This window comes from Hirundo rustica, chromosome 4, assembly GCF_015227805.2.
Source record: "Hirundo rustica isolate bHirRus1 chromosome 4, bHirRus1.pri.v3, whole genome shotgun sequence".
Lineage (NCBI taxonomy): Eukaryota > Metazoa > Chordata > Aves > Passeriformes > Hirundinidae > Hirundo > Hirundo rustica.
This window is the reverse complement of record NC_053453.1, coordinates 73,630,290-73,641,117: the sequence shown is the minus strand read 5'-3', so window position 1 is coordinate 73,641,117 and position 10,828 is coordinate 73,630,290.

The window sequence follows — 10,828 nt, the reverse complement described above, 5'->3', positions numbered from 1 at the left end:
AAGCAGTGAGTAAATAAGAAAGAGCAAGGAACTGAAAATCAATAGGCAAACCCGATGATTACTGACTCTGCCAGAAGCATGCTGTAATTTACACTCTCCAGGGCTTGTTTACATGTTAGCTTATTTATCAGCATATTTATCAGCCTGGTACTTAGGCAAATATATATATATACACACATATTTATACATACATATGTATATATATATATAAAAAGAAATATGTGCATATATTAATTTAGAACTACAAGGGTGACTTTCATAGCATAGCCTGTTCCAGAGAGTCACATGCTGGCATTCAAACCTTAAAACCTTGGCAAAGCTATGCAGGAAAATGAAATCTGTAGAATCATGAAGAGTTGGGAACTTTCTTCTGAGCAGTCTCTGAAGGGCAAAACCTGCAGGCACAGGATGTAGGATTTTCACACCTGGGTTTTGTTGCTGTTGTTCTCATCCTAGATGTTTTTTGTTTCTGGATTTATTTTTCTGGAGATTAAAAAAATAACAAAAAAACCCCCAGTTATTCTGGGAATGCCAAGGACATCTTCTGCACTTTCATGCTGTCAGAGATGGTGAGCTCGTTGTATGCCTAGCTTGCTGGGTAACTGAGAGTTTTTCACTTTCACTGGTATGTTCTGCTGAAGATCTGCTGAAGTGGAGACTTAGAGCCAGATGAGGATGTGGGATGCTCACAGCCCATGGGATATGCAGCCAGGAAGCCAAAGGTTCTGCAAATAACTCTGTTTGTGCCTTAAGCTATAAACCACATTCTGTTATGCAGATCTGGCAGGGTTAAGGTAGAGCTTCAGTACTTTCTCTGAATACTTTCATTCCACTGTGCCCTCTGAAAATGAAGAAATAATTGGATGGAGGTAGATTCGAATCTATTAGCCTTCCAAGAGCACCAGGATTTGTGCATGTGTTTGTTTTACAATGAGCTCATACCACTAGCCAGCCTTCTTCCTGTCCACAAATTCCTTTTAGAAGAAAATATATTGCAGGATTTACTCTGGGCCTCAAGATGCTGGCTGTGAATAGACCATAGCGATTCAGACCTGGCCCTGAGGCTCATCCTGCTGCCACCACCTTCTGTTTTTGGTTGTTCACGTTTCCCATAGTATCAGTGGTAGATACTTTACTGCACGGTATTCCAAAGAAGGATGATGGTGCCTCATGTCATCTGTTATTTCCTCCTGCTCCAAATCTGCTGTCTCATTCAGGAAAGTTGTTACTGATCTCTCGGTGGGTTGCAGAAGCTGTTTTGAGCATTGACTTGTGTGGGTTTTGGAGCTCTGGCTTTTGAAAAGGTGAGAAGTGGAAAAGTACAAGAAATAGAATTCCCATGCATCTCAGATGAGCTGACGCAGACCATTTGCACGTGAGGGTACAGGTGGTAAGAGATGTGACTCTCAGCTTGGTTTTGTTACTCAGGGCCTTGAGAGATGCAGCTCCTATGTGCTGAAATTTTAATTTTGGTTCAAGCCACTAGGTAGTGCTCTGCTGTAGCTGTTTTCGTGTACTCACACTGCCAGAGCCTGACTTTGGGAAACAGAATTACCAGTGTCATTTTACTCTCAGGTGTAGTCGTTGCAAGACCTCAGGCCGAAGGATGAGTAAGAACAGTGTGCAGGAAGTAAGGTGGGAAAAAATGAGGAAAATATCCATTTCTTCTCATCTCTGCCTCCCCACAAGAATAAAGAATCTTGGAGAAGGAAGTTTTGAAATGCTTGAGGTGAAATAAGGCACTCCTCCCTAGCAGCTGAAAGAGAGCTAATTAACATACAGGCTCAAGAGAAAACAATATGCTTTAATAACCAAAGAGATAATTAAGTAATTAATTTGCACCTTACAGACTTCTGGCCATAATACTTCATGGGGCACTTCCCACATTAACTTTTTAAGAGTGAGAGCTGCTTTTTGAAAGGCACACCATATTTGTAGATAAGTTAATAGTGACTCTGAGAGCCCGTGGTGCCAATATCCTTCTGTGGTTTAATATTATCCCTATTTAATTTTAGGTCAGTCATTATGATTACCAGACAGGGATGGTCTGTTGTGGCTCGGAGTTTGGTGAAAGTTTTACAGCCTGACAAGAAGCAGGGAAAATACTGCGGGAGAGCTTTGCAATTGCTGTCAATGACCTATGAGAGGTGGTGCCACTGATTTTTGGGCTCCTATTGATTGCCTTGACAGCTACAACGTAACGACCCATTAAGGCAGATTTTCCACACCGTTGTAATTAGCTCATCAGCAAAACTGGCTGAGCAGGAGGAGACGACAACAAGGTCACACATTTGTGATCAAATTTCCACACTAACAGTGCAAAATGTAAATAAAAATAATTCTAAACGCTCTCTTTGTCAAAGGGTGGCTGAAGATTGGGTTTAGCTCACATAATCTAAAGTTACAGACATGGAAATAATAGCCAACTGGTTTCGTTTGGGAGTCACATGATAACAGTTCTTCTGCAGCCTTTTCCTTGCCACAAATTTAGGCAAGCTTTGCATAAAACAGCAATAATGCTTGCACTGTGCTTTTGGAAAGATCTTGGGCCAAGCCAAGTGAGCTGCAGTGGAGCAGGAGAGCCAAAGGATAGCACAAACCAGCAATGAAAGCAACATGTGATATCATTTGGCCAGAGGAAGATGAGAACCATGGTGGGATTTAACGGCTCGTTGTGAAATAACCCTCCCAAGAAAAGGAATGTGTTCAGGGATTAGGATGGGATCCTAGGAAATGGGGAAATTGGAGTTTATTTCTGACCTTGTCACCTCCTATCTGTGTGCTCCTCTATCTGTGACTCAGTTTCCCAGCCCACGCCAGTCCTCACTTCAGAGCTGTTCTCTGGCCTCTTTTGGGAGCTGAGATGCTGAAAGAGAGGATGTCACTATTAGACTGACTGTTCAGTTTATATTTCAGATGAAATTAAAAGCTAAACAGAATGAGTTCTGTACGAGCCCTTGAAGGAACAGGAGGTGGGGGTTTTTTTAAGAAAAAGAGCTGTGTGTGTTTTGGACAGATTCGCCTTCCATTAGGCTCTCCCACAGCACATCTAGTTCAGACATCTCTGACAAGCGTTCCATGATAATTCCGTGATATTCTTGGGAACAAACTGTCTCAGAGGCATTAAATAACGAGGTGGCCAAAGTGAGCACTGCCATTGCTGCTACAGATTCATGCTGGTTTTAGAGCCCCTCACACTTCTGCAGCCTGGAATTCAGGTCTGAAGTGAGGAAGAAGAAACAGAGCAACCATTAGAAGGTTTTTGCAGTGGTACAGCGGAGACTTGGGTTTGGATGATTAAATCTTCTCATGAGAACGATTTCAAGACAGATAAGAGAGAAATGATCATCTGGCAGAGAAGTCATTAAGGGTTGAGAGTAACGTGATGTGAGGAAAAATGTGTATGCTTCTCTCAGCAGAGGGTAGTGTTTGGCTTCTGAAACGAACCTGAGGAATATTTAAAAGGCAGCTTAAGGAATGAAGTCCAAAAACATTTCTCATGTGAGAAAAGTCAGACCTTAAAACTGTCCTTGTCATTGCTCATTATTGGCAGCACGGTCAGACCGTGTCCCAAATAGTTTTGGAAGTTCACCTGTGTGTCTCTGTCAGGAAGGACCATCCTCAGATTTCTCAATCACTGGACTGAGGGTGAAGTCAGGTACGTGTTAAAGACCATTTGAGGGAAGCTCTAGGGAAGAGGACGAATTCGAGGCGCCAGCGTAAAAGATTTAGAAATATAAAGTAAGGATTTAATGAGCTTGTTGCGAAGAAATAGAGAGCAAATCGAGTTATTTCTTCACATTCAAAGAGCCTTTAGTTGTCACCCCGAAGTGTAAACTATGGAAGGGCTTTACTGATCAGCTCTTTCACACCTTTCCCGTTTGAGAGAATGGCAGAACTCGGAGCACGGCTGTTTTGGGTTCACGGATCTCCTTTGGGTATCCCGGGAGAGGGAATTGTCCCATTCCCACAGACACCACTAGAGGCCTCCGCAAACCTCGACAAAGAGCTAAAAAAGCCTTTAATTTCCAGCAGAGAGCGAATTTACAAAAAGCAGCCGCAAGGCCCTACTGTGTCCCATTTGAGCATATGTTTCGTGTCTTTTGTAGAGAAGGAAGATGTGGCTGAGCTTAAGTCAAGCTCGTGTATCCATCAGGTTTTTCATCCGTTTGAAAGGACATTTTATTTTATTTTATTTTTTCCTTGAAAGAAGGGTTAGATGGAAGAAATATTTTTCATCATCATGGTGATTTTTGTGAGGGTAATACATGTCATATCTGTTCCATGGAGGGGAAATGTTAGGTCCAGAGAATTTAGGAGGCTTGCAGAGATTATTAGATATTAATTCCCGTTGTAGAAGCATAACCTGTTCTGGGCCAGAGATTGTTTAAAGCTTTTTTTGTTTGCTAGGCCCAGCTATCACATACATTGTAATGAAGTAATTGGACCACAACTTTCTTAGAATCCAGCCTTTATTTAATACAATGAACAGCCTTGCACTGAAGTGATGTTTTTTTCTGCAGCTCCGTGCTGACACCAGTTTCCAATATTACCTCAGCTTCTATAAACCACATTCACCTGCAGGATCAACAAGCCTGATGTAGCATTTTCCATGGCTGAATGCAGACATTTGGCTCAGCCAGAAGAAAGAACGTAATTAAATAAAATTTAAACTGGAAGGGTACAGCCGTTCCACCTTTCACCCCATTTAGGAGCATGCCCAACGCAGCATATTTTGCTGCGTCTTAGAAAAGTTAAATGGATTATGTTAAACTTTGTGATGAATTATTTCGTAAAAAATTGGCTTTTCTCCATGGAAAACCTCTATCTATCACTTTCACAAGTAAGTATTGGCAGCAGTTACCCAAGGTTGTCAAGTCAGCCTTTCACATTACACTTTGTGGTGTATCCTCCTATTAAAGCAAAACGTTCAATTCTGTCAGCTGTGTCTGAAGATGAAGAGTCTGGTGTTTGAAAAGCTGGGCATTTTAGAGCTAAGGATCAGACCACGTGGAGATGTATTTAAAATCCACACCAGTGGGGTAACACTTTTTTCCCAAGTCATTCATAAGAGAGGATGGGTTGGTATTGCATGATCGAGTTGGGATTGCATTTTATTCTTTGCATGCTGGAAGTTGTAGGAAGTGTGGAGCTGGATGTTCCTTCCTGATTTGGTGTGCCTACACCTTTTTTTGTTTTGAATGATGCTTCTTATTAATGTGAAAACGCCTGTTAAAACCCAGCTGATGTATTTTAATTGGTTTGAATGGCCCATCCCAGCAGAGAGAAGGGATTTCACTTTTCCCCGTAACACCCAGCAATGGAGATCTGCTAGATACCGTGGGATGTATTTGTTTTCCTTTTTGTAATTACATATGGGACGTTATCAGATCTGCTCTGGTAAATCCTCAACTCTCTTCAGAGAGTTTTTGCAGGCTTAAATAAGCCTGGCCAATTTCATGTGTGTATGCTGCTTTTCTCCTCCGAGCCTCTGTTTACCTTCAACAAAAGTTTTGTTTGGACTGTAGCGTTTTGTAGGGTTTTTTTGCCAAAAGGATGTTTTTGTCTTACAAATAAATACACAAACCTTTGCTTAACATGCTTTTCTGAAGGGTTAAAGTGGTTCATCCCATGGAGGGAGACTCTGCAAGCTGCCACTGCCTCGTGCCCCTCTGCATCCCCACCGAAGAGCAGCACTGTCAGCTGTGGCATCCGCCTTGGGCTGCTGCTCCTGGCTTCTTGACCTTCATGGATCACATCCATCACAAAGCCAGCAGGATTCTCCAGGAGCCCCTGAGGTGCTGGAAGTGCCAGTAAAGGTGGTAATTCCATTTTCTCTCTTCCCCAGCTGTCCCTCCTCCCATAACTTGCTCCCTGTTCTCCTGAGGTGCTCTGTTGCTGTGCCCACACTCCCAAAAGAGGTGAAAAAACAGAGGTGCTGTTTTCACATGTGCTTTTGGGAAAGGTCTTCTTTAAGTAGTCATTCACCAGCTCCCAGCGAATTCAGTGGGAATGAGGTACCTAAAAATGCAACAGGGGCTCTAACAACTTTTTAAAAGCATGATGTCTCCACAGAAGTACTTGAGGTGCAGCGATTCTCTGTAAACGTTATGTCTGCATAAGCCTGGATAAGTTTGGGTACATAATTAATGCACTTCAGTTGGGCAAATAATTGTGCTGCCTCCCCTGCAGTCAGAGAGAGAAATGAGCAGCCTGTACCACCATGATCTCAGCTGCTGTCAGGAGGTGCCTTGCTGTTTCCTAGGGCACTTAGGGTGACAGCAGTTAAGTGCCTAAAATTAGTTAGCAGAGGACTGGGAGCTACTCATCTGTCAATCACTTTTAAGACTGCAGCGTGGATGTTTTTGAAAGGGTGGCTTGTTAACTTGAAATGTGCTTCTTTCTGACAGAGGTCAGAATGAATTGTTTGTTTGTTTTTTAACTAAGGAAAAAGCAGGTGGGACTCAGAGCAGATATAAAAAAGCAAAACAGTAGAAAAGGACGGCTTTGGTTGCGAATGCGCGCTTCTGTGGAATTTTGACTGGTGCTTTGGAAAGGGTGGGCTCCACACCAAGGAGCTGAGGCACTATTAAGCATTCTTTCCACGGTTCATGTTGCCTGTCTTCTCTTCCCTGGCGGGTGTTGCACACCTGTGGAAAGAGAGCTGCTGTGAGCATACATTTTAACCCTTAATTTTCGGCAAATAATTTCAAAATGACGCAGAATTTGTACCTTTAAGTGGGAGGTTTCTGAACGGCAGTCATTGAAACTCCAGGCCGTGTCACAGGGTCCCAGGGGTTGCTGAATGGACGTCACCATCATCTGTAAAAAAAACACCAGATCTTTAATGAGCTGTGTAAACAGGCTTCCTTGTGGAATCCAAAGGGTACAAAGTGAGATGATCTTTTGAGTCAGAGGTTCTTTTATTTCCCTTTCTGGTTCTCAGTGTGTACCACACTGTCTGCACTATTATTAGGCCCCCTTGCAGACACAAACACAGAAACTCATCGGCAGCCACTAGTGGATTAAAGGATTTATCTCGAGAAACGCTCTGGCTGGGGAATGGATGGAGCAAGTGAAAACACTCACTCACATACAGATATGAATAATGGGGTTTCTTTCTTGATTTTCTGCTTATCATCTATTTTCACAGCAAGTCATTAGTACTGGAGACTCGAAAAATGGTTGTGTAATAATTTACATAATAAATCCTGGCATCAGTCTGCGGTAGTGACAAACATATGTTCTGGTGGGCTGAGGCTCATTAGGCGTAGCTCTTTCCCACCCACTGCTGTTGGAGATGCTAAAGGCTGTATTTAGTTAGGTTGGAACTATTCTTGGTCTGAGTTAATGGTATGGACTTTCGAAGGCATCTGAAAAGGTCCCTCAAAGGCTTGTTTTCAATCCATCAGAACAGTGTGAACAAATTAGTGGCAAAGTCATGAGGAAGTGTAAACCCAAAGGTTAAATTGACTCAAATTAACAGGAGCATCGTGCAGTGGGGAGATGAACGTGGGCCTCTAAACTGCTTCCTACCAGAGCTTTTGTGTGGCCACAAATTGGAGATGTGCTGGTGTCTGCTTGTTCTGTGAGCACTGTTTTCAACCAAATGGGGCCAACACCTTTATTCTTGCTCCTTAAGAAAGGATTTAATGCACTAACAGCAGCATAATCCCTGGGATATCCCAGTGAAAATTGAGGAGTTCCAACAGGTGCAAGGTCTGTCCTGTAGACCAAGTGCTAAAGAAGCAAGAGCAGCTTTCTTCCAGTGGCCAGGCACCTTTGCAGAGCATTAAAGTTCTTAAGCTGAAACATCACTTCAGGCTCTAAAATATTGCCTTACATGGGCCCTAGCTGTGTGGTAGATTGAGTCTGCTGTGTTCCGTGTGATCCCTTGGAAAGGCTGACCTGGAACAGAGCTGGAGAATAAAGTAGGGATTTATTAAAAGGGCTTTAGGATCCACCTTGGGCAGGACAGAGCCTGACCAGGGCTGCACCCAAGGTGGACCCAAAATGGTCACAAAATGGACAAAGGGTCACGAGGTCTCACACTTTGATCAGTTTTGGTCCATTTGCACATTGGGGTTGAATTGTCCCATTCCAGCTCCAGGCTGTGAGGTCCCATCCTTCTTGTTCCTCCCTCCAGCCACCCTTGTTTGTGCTTTTGGGCTGAAAGTTGTCCTGGGTGTGCAGCAGGAACAGGATTTGTTTTGTGTCACTGCTGTGTGCAGAGAGCTGAGTGACCCTGAGTGTGAGCTCAGAGCTGCACCCCGGGCAGCACAGAACCTGAAACACAGGAAAGATAAAACTTAAGGCATCACATGGAGCAGTAGATGGGCACAGGAATTTCCAGGTAATGAATTCCCCGCAGCACTGTGTGCTCAGGCTTTAAGACTTTATGAATGTGTATTTCTTGCTGTGTTAAAAGAAATACTGTTATGAGAGGATAGGTTGAATTCCGCATCTGTTTGATGTTTCTATAAGCCACAAGTACTACCCCTGTGAAACACTCCAAGAAAAGGAATTCTCCAGCTCCATCACTTAGTGAGGCTTCTGTGATCAGTTCCAAAAACAGCTCTCACTCACAATCAGTGATGCACAAAATACTCGTCAGAATGAAGTTAGCTTCGAGTGGAGCAGGGCTGGAATTGTTTATGATGCACACTACTGATTGCAAGATGTTGATGAGCTAATTAATGATGAGGCTGAGTGCCTCAGTGGTTATTTAATGTATTAAATAATAAGTAGTTAATGTTGCCTCACAACAGGAAACCTGTGAGGTTGTCAGGGGTTGTGTTCTTTCCCCTTGTCCCCAGCAGCAGGGTCTGAAGCTCTGAGTGAGGAGAAAGGAGATTTTAGTGTTCCTTGCCTGGGTTCTTGTCCAATATTCTTGATCTAAATTTGTTATTTTTTGCCATATTTATTCAAGCTTTGTATTTTAGTTGGCTTTATTTACGGAAAGAAGAAAAAAGATAACTTCCCTCTTCCAGGATTTGTGAGCCTGTCTCAGGCGAGATGAGGGGGTACTGCATTTCACCTGAGTCTGAGGATGCAAACAGAACAGTGCTTCTCTCTGATCCCTGTGATCCTGTGTGATTTCTTTTCCCCCTCTTCCTTAGAGCAGCAGAGGCTTTAGCATTCCGATTAGCTGCTTACTTTCCATCAGAAATATCTATTTCCTTTTCTGTTGTTTCCTGTGTTGCATGAATTTCTGGTGCTTTGGCCTCCTGATGTTTGAGGGAGTCAGCTTCCTTTTGTGGGCCTTATTTGCTCATCCAAGGTTTGGTTTCTCTGGATGAGGTCTGCCAACTTCTCCTAGGATTTATAAAGTAGGGACTGCTCAAAGTTATCTCCTTGCTGCCCTTTATCTCATCCTTCTGGCCTTTGGCTGCTTTCAGTGTTTGACTCATGTCTTTGTGCATGGTAGAATTCTGGGCTGCATTGGCTCACAAGTGTGACCAGTTCTGGCTTTGTGCCCAACTTTTCTCAGTGTCTGTTTAGCTTGTGATGCCAGTTTCTTCAAAACATTTAAAATGGCAGAAGGTTAAAAAATGGAATTGCTTTCCTACCTAAAACAAATACAAAAACTAAACCCATCATTTTTCTAAGTCATGATGATTTGTTTTAGTTCTTTAGTTTGGCTCTTTTGTTGTTTCCTTTTCTTCAAGAAGAGGTAGGGCAGAAGTTTCTTAAAAAACACTGAAGGTTGCCAGCATGTCCAGACTTTCAGAACTTTTATCAGCCATACTAATGGAAATATTACAATGCCATGGAAATGTGAATTAGTTGGCAGAACATCTTGTTGCAGCCAGGGAAAAAAGCCCTGCATGCTGAGTGGCGTATTTATACTTTTCAATGGCGTCCTTATTGGCTAAAGTGGAACGCATGTAGCTGTACTTTGTAAAAATAATGAAGTCAAGGATATAAAATAGCTGGGCTTCTCCAGTATTCAAACACTCTTTCAGATCAACAAATTGAAAAGGTCTTTCAGGATTCTCTTGTGGCTTTGTGCACGAAAGATGAAATCATTCAAAGAACAGGGTGTAAAGATACCATCTGATATGTGGATCAAAATAATGCACCCTATGCTAGGAAAATAAGACCAGTACAGAAACGGTCTTGAATGAGGTTTAGCGTTCATTGTTCCCTACAGAATTGATTGACAATTCTTTTTCAGCTATGTAATTTTTAAAAGAGCTACAGGAATTGTTCAGCCCAACCTCATTTATTTTTTAAAATAAAGCTTTGTGTGCTTTTTATTCGTCATGGCAAGCATAGAAAAAATATCACCACTGATCAGATCCTGGCTTTACATAATGCAGCATTAGTCAACCAAGTTTTACCTGCATTCCTCCTGTGGGTTACTGGGCTAAATACTGAAAGTCATTGCCATTTCATGGCTGCTTGGTATCTTGTTTAAAAAGAAGTTGGAGGGCTCAGCTTAGCTCCTGATGGATCAGCAGAGCTGTACCAGAGATGTGTAGGCTGTTTTGGACAAAATGAGAACAAACTCAAAAAAATGGAGCTAAACCCCAGATTTAGGCTACGGTCCAGCAATGAGTTCCATTGTTGTTTCCATGGAGCCCAGCGCAGGATCAGCCACAGTTGTTTTTTAAAAAATACTCTCATGAGACCATAGTGTTTCCTGTCTTGCTGGGAGCATGGGAGGAAGAACAGTAATTTTATGTTATTTTGGCACATCTTCCATGCCTTTCAGTGGAGAACAGAATGGAGACAGAAGCAAAAGGCAGCTATATTGAAGCATATTGATTCTTTTTCTTTTTTTTTCTTTTTCTTTTCTATTTAAACTCCAAAGAAGTTCAGACTT